The sequence below is a fragment of the Notamacropus eugenii genome, chromosome 6 (assembly GCF_028372415.1).
Source record: "Notamacropus eugenii isolate mMacEug1 chromosome 6, mMacEug1.pri_v2, whole genome shotgun sequence".
Taxonomy (NCBI): domain Eukaryota; kingdom Metazoa; phylum Chordata; class Mammalia; order Diprotodontia; family Macropodidae; genus Notamacropus; species Notamacropus eugenii.
The window spans coordinates 221651136-221662904 of NC_092877.1; the positions used below are offsets into that span (position 1 = coordinate 221651136).

At 39.4% G+C, this 11769-nt stretch overlaps 2 pseudogenes; one reads left to right on the forward strand and one right to left on the reverse strand.

Annotated features, from left to right (window-relative positions):
• Positions 1-1891: 1891 nt before the first annotated feature.
• On the forward strand, positions 1892-3414 carry LOC140512266 (ATP synthase subunit beta, mitochondrial pseudogene; annotated as a pseudogene).
• A 1316-nt stretch (positions 3415-4730) lies between these two features.
• Positions 4731-6164, reverse strand: LOC140512267 (copine-1 pseudogene; annotated as a pseudogene).
• Between the last annotated feature and the right edge of the window lie 5605 nt (positions 6165-11769).

Sequence of the window (11769 nt, forward strand, 5' to 3'; positions counted from 1 at the left end):
GGGTTACTATTGGATCTGAATTCCTCAAGTCTCCCCATTCCAATCCATTCTCCATTCAGAAAATAAAGTAAATTTTATAAAACATAAGTTGAACCATATTACCCTTACTCAATAAATTATAATAATTCCTTATCACCTCGAGGATAAATTGACAAAGTATTTTGTTTGGCTTTCAAAGTACTTCATAAACTAGCCTCCTCCCACCTTTCCAGTATCCATATAGTTTACACCTTGATATATACCTTTCAATTGGCCTCATGCTATTTGATTAACAAGATACTTCATCTCAGTTCTGGAAATTTTCTCTGTCTGTTCCCCATGCTTGAAATGCTTTCTCCTCATTTACATCTCTTAACTTCACTGGCTATCTAATTCCCAAATAAATCCCTTATTTATGAAGCCTTCACCAATGCCTCTTCATGCTTGTGTCTTCCCTCTTGGTTATATCCCTCCCATCCCACCATATGCAGCTTGTTTGTGCATATTTGCTGTCTTGCCCATCTGATTGTGTATTCCTCCAGATCACAGGCTGTCTTTTGCCACTTTTCGTTTCCTCCATGCTCAATACAGTTCTTGGTACATAGTATGTACTTAATGGGTATTTGTTGACTCACTGAAAGATTGCACCTGTATTCTCTACCTCTCTATCATGTACAGAGAGTGAAGTGTAATGGACTCTTTCCACATGTAAGTGTTGGTGTGATTATTGAGTGGGATGTGTTAGAAAATGAATTTATGGGACTTGGAGTGAGATTACATGTTTTTTACTCTCAACTCAAAGTGATATTTACGAGTATAGGTACTGTACTTGTGATTTCTTAAGGATAAGTAATTCCTAGAGAGTAAACTCTCCTAAAATGGAAGGTAGCACTTTTTTTGTAACTTATAGCCCTTTAATTCATTATCACCCTTAGTCAAGTTAATGCTATGCCAGACTGTCTTGGCACTTCTGTTCCAGTAGCCTTTTTCTCTTGTTAATAATGGTTTCACCTGTACAGTCTCCTCTTCTAATTCCTGTGTTCCTCTCTGAATCTCCATTTGGGGAAGCATTGTGGCCAGCTAGCAAATTTTCTTCAAACCATGACCAGTTTATGATGTGCAAACCATCTTTCCACCTTGTCCCTTCTTGGATATCTTCCTTCCCTTGAAAGAAATTATTGAATATTCATTAAACAAATATTATTTATGGGGAATTAAGGATGTTACAGGGTATACAAAGACAAATTTAAAACTACCCATACTTTCAAGTAACTTATTTTATTGGGGAAGGCCTCATGCTCATATATTTATGTATATGTACACACACATACACATATGTGTGCATATACATATATGGTACACATATATGTGCATTGATGTCATGTGTATATAGGCATGCATATACATATATACACATGCATACATGCACACATATGATTCAACCAAAGATATGCATTCACAAAATGGAAGAGCTAGTATTTGACACAAAATCTTCTGACTCCAAATGACACATGAATGTAACATGGTAGTCCAAACAGTTAACATGAATTTAGACTGCATTAATAAGAGAAGAGTGGACTAAAATAGGAAGAAAATAGAGTTTATTTACTCAATGATTCTCATATTCCATCTTGAGTACTAGGGTCCATTCTTGGAACCAGAACATAGCAAGAACGCTCCTGACATTCTTAATTATATCAAAAGGAATATGATCATGATGATGAAAACACAGGATATCATACAATAAGAATATTGGATGAAGGAACTAAGGATGTTTAGACTGGATAAGAGAAGATTTAAGAAAGAATTTCATTTTTTGATGAACTGTCATGCAAAAAATTTTCTATTGTTCTACTTGCGTTCAAGGAATAGAAAGAACTAAGAGGCGCACAGTCTCTCCTTAGAGTCCACCATGTTGAGGTTGATGAGCTACACTGCTGCTCCTTTGGCCTCAGGAGCCTTTCAGTGCCTGTGCCCCAAGCCCAGACCTTCTTTCGGGCAGCCTGGCTGCTCTCCAGACTGCCCAGACTATGTGACCATGACATCCCCTGCCCACAAGAGCGGGACTGCCAGCAGGTACATGGTGACAATCATTAGGGCTGTGGTGGATGTGCAGTTGGATGAGGGGCTCCCTCCCATCCTCAATGCCCTTGAAACAGGACATGGAAACTAGGCTGGTTTTGGAGGTTGCCCAACATCTGGGTAAGAGAACAGTCCAGACCACTGTGATGAATGGTACTGAAGGATTGGTCAGAGGACAGAAGGTCCTGGATTTTGGCACCTCAATCAAAATTCACATGGGGCCTGAGACCCTAGGAAGAATCACGAATGTGATTGGAGAGTCTATTGATAAAAGGGGTCCAATCAAAACCAAACAGTTTTGCTACTATTCATGCTGAAGCTCCTGAATTCACAGAGATGAGTGTAGAGCAAGAAATCCTGGCCACTGGCATCAAAGTTGTGGATCTTTTGACCCCATATGCCAAGGGTGGCAAAATTGATCTATTTGGTGGTGTTGGTGTGAGAAAGATGGTATCTCTTATGGAACTAATCAACAATGTTACCAAGGCTCATGGTGGTTATTCTGTTTACTGGTGTTGGTGAACAGACTAGAGAAGGCAGTGACTTGTAGTAAGAGATGATTGAGTCTGGTGTCATTATTCTGAAGGATTCCACTTCCGAGGTAGCATTGGTATATGGCCAAATGAATGAACCACCTGTTGCTCGGGCTTAGGTTGCCTTAGCTGGCCTCACTCTGGCCAAGAGACCAAGAGGCTCAAGATGTACTGCTTTCATTGATAATATCTTCTAATTCATTTAGGCTGGGTCAGAGATGTCTGCTTTACTAGGTAAAATCCCCTCTGCTGTGGGTTACTAGCCCACTTTAGAATTATCACAACCAAGAAACTATCACCTCTGTGCAGGCCATCTATATCCCTGTTGATGACTTGACTGACTCTACTCCTGTCACCACCTTTGACCTCTTGAATGATATCATGGTGCTGGCCTGGGCCATTTACTCTGGTCATTTACCCTGCAGTGGAGCCTCTGAACTCAACTTTCCAGATCACGGACCCCCAAATTGTTGGCAATGAGCACCATGATGTTGCCCAAGTTGTGCAAAAGATTTTGCACGACTATAAGTCCCTCCAAGACATCATTGATATCCTTGGTACGGATGAGTTGTCTGAAGAGAACAAGTTGATGGTGTCTTGGGTCCAGAAAATTCAGCATTTCTTGTCACAGCTTTTCCAGGTTGTTGAGGTATTCACAGGACACATGGGGAAGTTAGTACCCCTAAAAGAAACCATTAAGGGAGTTCAGCAATTCTTGGCAGGTCAATATAACCATCTCCAAGAGCAGGCCTTCTATATGGTTGGATCCTTTGAAGAAACTATGACAAAAGCTGAAAAACTAGCTGAAGAGCACTTGTGAGAAGTCACCTTCATTTGTCACACATCTTTCAATTTCAGTTGTCTGAACAAGCTACACAAGAACTTTGGTTGGAAAATCTGTGTACTGTCTGAAGAATACTTAAACTTTTAAATCAAATGGATATCTCACAACCCTACCCTTCCTCCCCGCCCCTCCAAAAAAAAAAGAAATAGAACTAAAAGCACAGAGGAAAGGTAAAAAGCAGCTGATTTTAGGTCAATAAAAGAATAAAGTAAAATAAAATTTCATACTAAAATCTATGAAAAAATCTGAAAAAAAGTGATTGGTTTGGCTCAGGGGGTAATAAATTTTCCATAATTTAATCCAAGCAGTGACTGGATGATTGATTATTTCTTAGATTGTATAGAGAGAACATCGTTCAGATATGTGTTGGACTAGAAAGTACCATCTAATTTTTAAAATTCTGCTCTTTTTTCCCTTTATTCTAGAATCCTGTAGTTCTATCGTGATAGACAGTTAAGAGGATAGAGAGAATAAAAAGACAGCAGAGAGATAGACAGAAAGAGAGAAAGGAGAGAAAGAGAGAGAGAGAGAGAGAGAGAGAGATTTTTCTGAAGAGTTCTTACTACCTTCTGATGTAGCCCATTATTTTCTGGACAGCTTTTGTTAGGAAATGCTTTATTATACAATCTCATTATATCCACATAATAATCCTCTGAGGTGCTATGAAAGATAAGATACCCATTTCATAGATAAGGAAAGTAAGTTTAATTGTATCATGATGTCCCCACACATGGTCACATTGCTAGTAAGTTATAGAGATAAAATATGAAAATTATAGACAACTCTATATACTTAATATAAAAAATTTAATAAATTTTCTTTCTATACAATATAGTAGGCAAAATATGATCAGTTTGAACTGACTCAGTTTTACTGTGGATTGAAGTTTATAGTATTCTTGACTTTTTTAATTTGTACAATTTTAGCTAAGAATAGAATAGTTTTTTTTCATTTTTTTCAGTTTTGAATTATTAAGCACAGGGGATGTGTGTACATGACGAAGAGAGGAATGCAGAAGAAGCATACTGTATACAGATATAAAAAGATACAAAATGTGCTGAGGTTGAGGGTGTCTTGGCTTGTGACATACATATCCCAAAATCACAAGTGCGAATATCTACACCTGAGGAAGGTGCTCTTTCCCTCCTCCTACTAACAGGAGAAGCAAGAGACACAGATATATTCATGGGCAGAAAGAATACTGTGGTCTGGGGTGCTGTGATTGAGTAGTTCTTGGGGATTAGTCCTTGGCAGGTATCACTGGGGCCCTTTGCCTTATAATAAGACATGAGCTACCAGGGCATCTCTGCAAGGACTGCGTGGGCCAATGTGTGCAAAGGATTCCCATCCTTATCCAGTTCCTCCATGGTTGTGGAGTGGGCACCTCCAACACTCACAAAGATGATAGACATGGGCAGGCATGAGGCCCTGATCAAGGCCTCCTTTGTGTCCTCAAAGTCTGAGACAGCCTCATCCATTAGCAGGAACATCACAAAGTATTGCATGGAAGTGCCCTGCTGTTCACTCTGGGTGGCAAATCAGCTACATGGTTGATAATAGCGGTGAAATTTGTGGGGTCATAGAGCCAGATCTAGGTCAAGACCTGGCTATAGGCATCTACAATACCCTGAAGCGGTAAGGGATACTGGAATTGAAGTTCAAGGCATATTCATGGGAGACCTGCCAATAAAGGGGAACCTGGGCCCCAAATCCAAAAGCCAGGAACAGTTTGTCTGTGTCCTAGTCCTCTATCACACAGTCTACACTCCACAAAGCTGTTGGATACTCACTGGCACAAGAGGGTCTTAGGTAGTGCAGGGAATCTGGAGAGAAAGGATTCCCCGTTGAATCCATTGAAGTCCATACCTACAGTGAAATTGACCAATGAGCCACCCATCACACAGTCCAAGAAAGAATTCTGCTTCAGTCTAACAGACCATAACTCGGATGATTCCTGAGTTCTTAGAACTCTTCTTTTCTACCACTTCTCAGGATGAAGACAATCAAACTCCACGGGGTGACCCACCTGCAATGGGTCAAATTGGTCTGGAAGGAGCCAATGACATCATGAGCCATCACTGTCAGTATGAGCAGCATACCTGGATAGACAGGCTGGATTCTCCCACCCAGAAATGCTGCAAAGGAACACTGAAGTGGCTCCATGGAGGGCTCAGATTATTCTTAATCACCTCAGATCTATACAGTAGATGCCACTTTCCCTCATCCTCTTGGTAAAACTCTAGGGAATGGATCAGATTTGCCCAGAAAGTCTTTCTATCCCAGGTTCCTGATCCCCACTACCATGTTCACCACTTGAATGTCCTTCACTTCCTGGGCTGAGATCATGATGGCTCCTTGCCCTGATGGTGTCCTATCTTCAATATTTAGGGGCAGGGTCACCATTTGACTAGATACAATCTGTTCTAGAGTGCATTTGACTCCCCCCAAGAAGTGATCATCTCCGAGGTCAGGAGTTATGCTTGTTACTGTCATAGGCACTAAAATGCAACTTTTGGATTATTTCAAAGCAATAGTAGATTAGCAATGGTCCAGAAAACTTAGGGCTGGAGCAATTCCTGACAAGTTGTGCCATACAGAGCTCAGTACAATTGCCACCACCCACATCCTGTAGCAGGACACAGTGAGTTGAAATTGGAGCCAATGTCTTTATAGATGAGATGATCACAGGAGATGGACAGCTACACGAAGGTCTCACAGTGAGCCATCAAAGAGAGCTGCTCGGCACCAGTGCATAGACCTGAGCACACAGGGGTGTGCTAGTATCTCTGCTCCAGGGCTGACAGCCCAAGTCAGAGCAGGGGTCCCTGGATCCCGCAGTCATGGGTGGCCACTATTGCCACTGTTACTATTTCTATCACCGCTGCCACTGCTATCACTGATGCACAATATGACCATCAGAATAGGAAAGTTTTGAAAACCTCACCTTCAACAGTGATTTCTTCTTGTTCTGGTTGGGGCTTAGTACCTGACACAGTTCATAAAACTATAGAAAAGTTCAGATAAGTATCTTCCTCCTTGTTTTATATCTAAATTGAAGTCAATATCGAATAGATAACAAAATAGTTATCTATGCAGCAGCATCAGACATTAAGTAATATTATACTTCTCAAATGTTTCACTTGATACTTAGTACTGTAGCTGTGTGAACAGGGACAGAGTACCTAAGTTTTAGTTTCCCTATCTATAAGATGAGGCTAATAATACTTCTATTACCACCAAAATAGGATTTCTGTGAACATAAATGTGATAATGTAAGCCAATCACCTTGAAAACTATAAATCATCATTTATGCATAAGGTGGAATTTCTTACATATGCCACCACATTTTAGCTTGATAAGTTTAACTAGGTGAGAACACATTTCAATTAGAGAATTTAAAAACCTTAGACTAATTTTGAAATGTCTTTGAAAATCTTTGATGAAATGAAATGATGCCAGATGAGAAGCTGTGTTTTTTTTCTTCCCCCTTTTCTGCTGCCTCCACCCTGCCCCACAGCCCTCTGGATCCTACATAAAGCATCAAGTTAGTTTATTCAACTGCACCCCTAAACACCAAATATTAGAATATGTGTCTTTCCAAAAGATAATTGAAAAGCAACTATTTGGGGAAGGAGGTAAAGAAGTTTCAAACTCTGCCAGTTTTTTTTTCCCCTCCCACTTTACCTAGAGAAAGATATTGTCAGTTGCAAAGGATCCAGATGTTGAACCTCTCCATCTTCTAACTGATGTCCTAAATGGCATGTCCAATACTGCTTACAGTGGTGTCTATATCTTTAAAAGCCATGGAAAGACTGGATTCAATGGTTTGAGAGGAAGTCCAACAAAGAGACTGTACCATATCTAAGAGTAGGGTCTTAAGCAACCAAGAACTGTGAATTACCTCTTGATTACAAGTGCTTAGCAAGCTTGAGACCACTTTCCCTCAGTGTAGAAAATGAAATGCTTGGGGAATCTTTTAACACTAGCATGCTAAACATAGTGTATACCATCAAAAATGTATGCAACTTTCAGATCACCTTGTAATTCCACTTTAATCCAGTCAATAGCCTGGCTGCTCTGGAAACCTGTTGGTCGTACCTTACTCTCCTGAACTCATGCTTTTCTGGAAATGATAAGCTTCTTTTACTAGCCAGCAAGGTGAATTCATCCCATTTACCTCAGAGATACAAATATGGATAAAGAAGAGCACCCAAGCGCCGCCCCTCCCCAGTCTCTCTCAGTAAATGCCAAGGCCTATCAACCCAGGATACAGCCACTGATACTTTACACCCTGGCTTGATAGGATTTGACCCTCCCACCTACCCAGACTAAAGCCTAAAACTCCCATGTAGTCTGATTCCAACCAAAAGTTTATACCTCTGATCTAAGATTTTGAGCTTACTCTCCACTCTTGACATATGCTGGAGGAAACTCTGCCTTCCCTAAAAGTATTATTTCCTAGAGCTCCTTAAACTACTTTCCAAGGTCACCCCAGACTTTTGCCTCTGAATATCACTTCCTTAACCCAATAATCATTTATTAAGCTCCTACTATGTGCCAGGAGTTGTACTAAATTCTGGAAACACAATACAGTCCCTGCCTTCAAGGAGCTTACAATCTAAAGAGGCAGACAACACACAAAAGGAGTCAGGAAAAAGGAAGGAAGCAGAAGACTAGTGAGTAGATGGCATAGGGGCATCTTATTCCGTGGAATTGAAACTAAGCAAGACAGTAGATGCCCTGTGCTGTGATCTGCTCTCTATAAAGGAAGGCACTCCAACCCTCCAATAAGAGGGAACATGAGACTAAGGCATAAAAACCTCCAATGCCAGCTGTGGTTAAGTGCCAATGTACTACCAATAAATCTGTCCCCGAGTAACTTAAGAACCCATCCTTTCCTTCTGGAACCCCACTAACCAAGTCCAAGACAGTGGTGGGCACATCTTCTAATATATATATGGGATGCTGACAGACCCTCTGGCAATGATTCTGTCAGAAGACAGACATCTACCACACTATCCTGATTAATATGGTACTTTGATTCAGGACATGAGTGGAAGTGCTGTGTCTCAGCAGAGGTTCCTGCTCCTCTATTAACAGTGGAACCAGACCACCTGAGAAACAACTGGATCACATACGTACAAGTGGGAGAGTATCTCACAGGTTATATTTTATTTTAAACCAAATATTCTGATTTTACTACCTTAATAAATACCCCTTCCTAAAAGCTACTGAATAAACTACTTTCAATTGATGCCCTGGGGGGAAGAGACCAGCATGGCCTGGAGACAATGGTATTACACTGTAACCTTTGAACACTCCCCCTAATTCCACTAGTGGGAGATGCAGCTTAATTCTGAGAAACTGAATCATCTCTGAGAGTGGGAGTTGGGATGAGAGTTGAACACACATGGATTACATATTTTAACTATGATTAACACATAACTTGGGATCTATTCTTTAAATAATCCATAACAGTGGAATTGTATACCATAAGCACAAATCATAGGATTATAAAATGATATATTTAGGACTACAAGGGACTTTGTAGGCCATCTTATCCAATCTATTGATTTTTGTACATAGGGAAATTAATCCCAGGGACTAATTCAATTTAATTGATTTCCCATAGTCACACAGATACCAAGTAGATGTCACCATTTAGCTTTATATTTTCTGGTTCTAAATTCCATACCATTCTCACTGTATAATACTTCTTTCAGGTTATCATTCTGACTTTTTTAAAATTTAAAATTAATAAACAAAAGACAGAGGAGCAAGCTATTTACTCTATTTTATTGTTTTTTTAAGTATCAAGATATGACCTGAGGTAGAAAATCCTTTGAAAAAGACATCTGCTCACTTCACATGCTGTCATCAAGTATAATATCCTGAGTTCAAATCTGGCTGAAGACACTAGCTATGTGACCCTGGGCAAGCCATTTAACCCTGATTACCTCAGCTCTTCATCTGTAAATTGAGTTGGATAAGAAAATAGCAAATCACTCCAGTATCTTGATCAAGGAACAAGACTGAAACAACTGAGCATCAATAACCTCTGATGTGTGTATAGATTGAGAAAGATTAGTAGAAGCTGTCATCTCAGTCCTCCTCATTGGGGAGGGGGGGGATTCTGTTTAGCCTCTTTTCCATTCTCTTATGAGTTCCTCCCCTGAATTATTTTGAAATTTATTTTGTCTTTTTTTAAAAAGAGTAGAATATCTAACATGAGTTTCTTTTATGTATATTTGGTGATGCAAAGCTGATTTTTCCATGTGTATCTTAAGCATGTATATCCACATTATCTCCATCAAACGTAACATTAAGTGTTAATAGAATCGAATCCAAATAATTTGATCCACTATTATTACATAGGAAAAAAGTAAATCTTGCAGATTCTAACTGCATGTATACTCTTCTCCGTTTCATCTAAAGATGCCTTTAGCTTAATATGACATAGCTAGATCTAGAGTCTACTTCTCTACAAAATCATTTTTTCCTCAATTGCTTTCCTGTGGTTTTAGGCAGAATGTAAGCTCCTTGAGGGCCAGCATTGTTTTTCTTTTTGTGTCTCTAACTTATAAGAGGGTAACATTTTTTCAACACAGCTGTTCATCATAGTCATAGGAAACATCCATGGGGAGACAGACAGGAGAGGAGGTCTTGCCTTCCCTTCCCAAAACCTTAAACATACTACACTCTGAAGCACATATGCTGGAAGACACTAGGCCGCTGCCTAAGGGCTCTCTTCTGGACCCTCCTGGCACAAGAGTGATTATCAGTAGTAACTGTTGTTGTTTCCCTCCCAGCCTGATGTCTTTCTTTTTCTTTGCCTTATTGAAAGGGCCATCCCCTGGCTACTTTTTAAACAGACCTATTCAATGAATGGTCATTAGCTCACCCTAAGTTAGTATCTAAATAGACGTTGGCCTAAAGGGGCCAGTGTCTCCCAGTGCACCCTGGGTCATCTCCAGTGAATATTTGGTCACTGGATTAAGATGGCTGAGGAGGAGAAAGTGAGGCTGGTGACCTTGCACAGCCCTCCCTCACTCAAAACAAAATCAAGTACAAGTCACGTCGTCATTTCCCTAGTGGCATGGTCTTCTTTGGCAAGGAAGGACAAACACAATAAGGAAACATCCAATATAGAATCTAATTGTTTAAATTCTCCAGATGTTATTTTTTTATGAATGAGACTGATTTTCTCAAATCCTAAAATACTCTTAGACAAGATCCTTATGCTTCAAGAACAATTTTGGTCTGACTATCTGCAGAGGACAAAACAAAAACAAAGTATAAGTGGTGAACACTTATTATTCAGAACCTGATATATACTTAGATGGGCCACTCACAAGGACTGGCTCATTAATACACATAACTTGGAAAAATATGACAGATGAACTGCTCCAAGGATTGAATGAAAAGTTTAAAAAATGATCTATATTACTTCTGGGAAATAGATTAGTGCTTTTCATGATTCAGAGATTTCCCCTGAAATAAATGTTTACCTTTTAAATGATCAATATTCAGCTTATAATGTTACATGACTGTGAACTTTGAAATACAACATCCTCCAAGGAATTTAAGAAATGAATCTAGGTTCCTCAAATATCAGTGGAGATATGAATATTTAGGTTGGACATATCTCAAAGAATGCCATCAGAGAATTATAGGGAGAAGTGTGCTAGAAATAGATTATAGAAGTTTGTGAAAAACTGCTCATTATGAGCATTTATATCTCATAAGTTGGCAAATGCTACATATATGGACTTAAGTTATTCTGCTGACTGTATAAACTTAAGAAAGTGATGGAGAAAAATGTCAATACTGTAGATTATTCTTCAAAGTGTGTCATGTACATTTTTTTCCCTTGGAGAACCAGTTAAACATTTACCAGCACATCTTTTGGTACAGACTAGAAAACAAAGTGTGATGAGTATGTCTTGAGAATGAAGGGTGATTATACAGAGAATTTCAGGAGATCTAAAAGAAGGTACCCAGACTGTCAGATTTATGGGAGATTTTGGAAAACGTTAATACAAAAGAAAGTATCATTGGGTTGTTAAACATATATATATAGAAGGATCCCTGACATCAATGAGATCATTAATCTGTAATGGTGTCAGGATGTCTGCAGTGCCTGGAACAGTGTGCTTCCCATATTAGATTCTTGATAAGTATTCATTGAATTGAATTTTGAGATAATATTGTATCTCCAGCTGGCATCTAATCAATACAAAATAAATGCTTGCTGCCTTGACTTGCCTTTTATTGCCCCTATTCTTTCCCCACAATGTTTAATAAAAAAAGGTGGTACTCATAATTACTGTT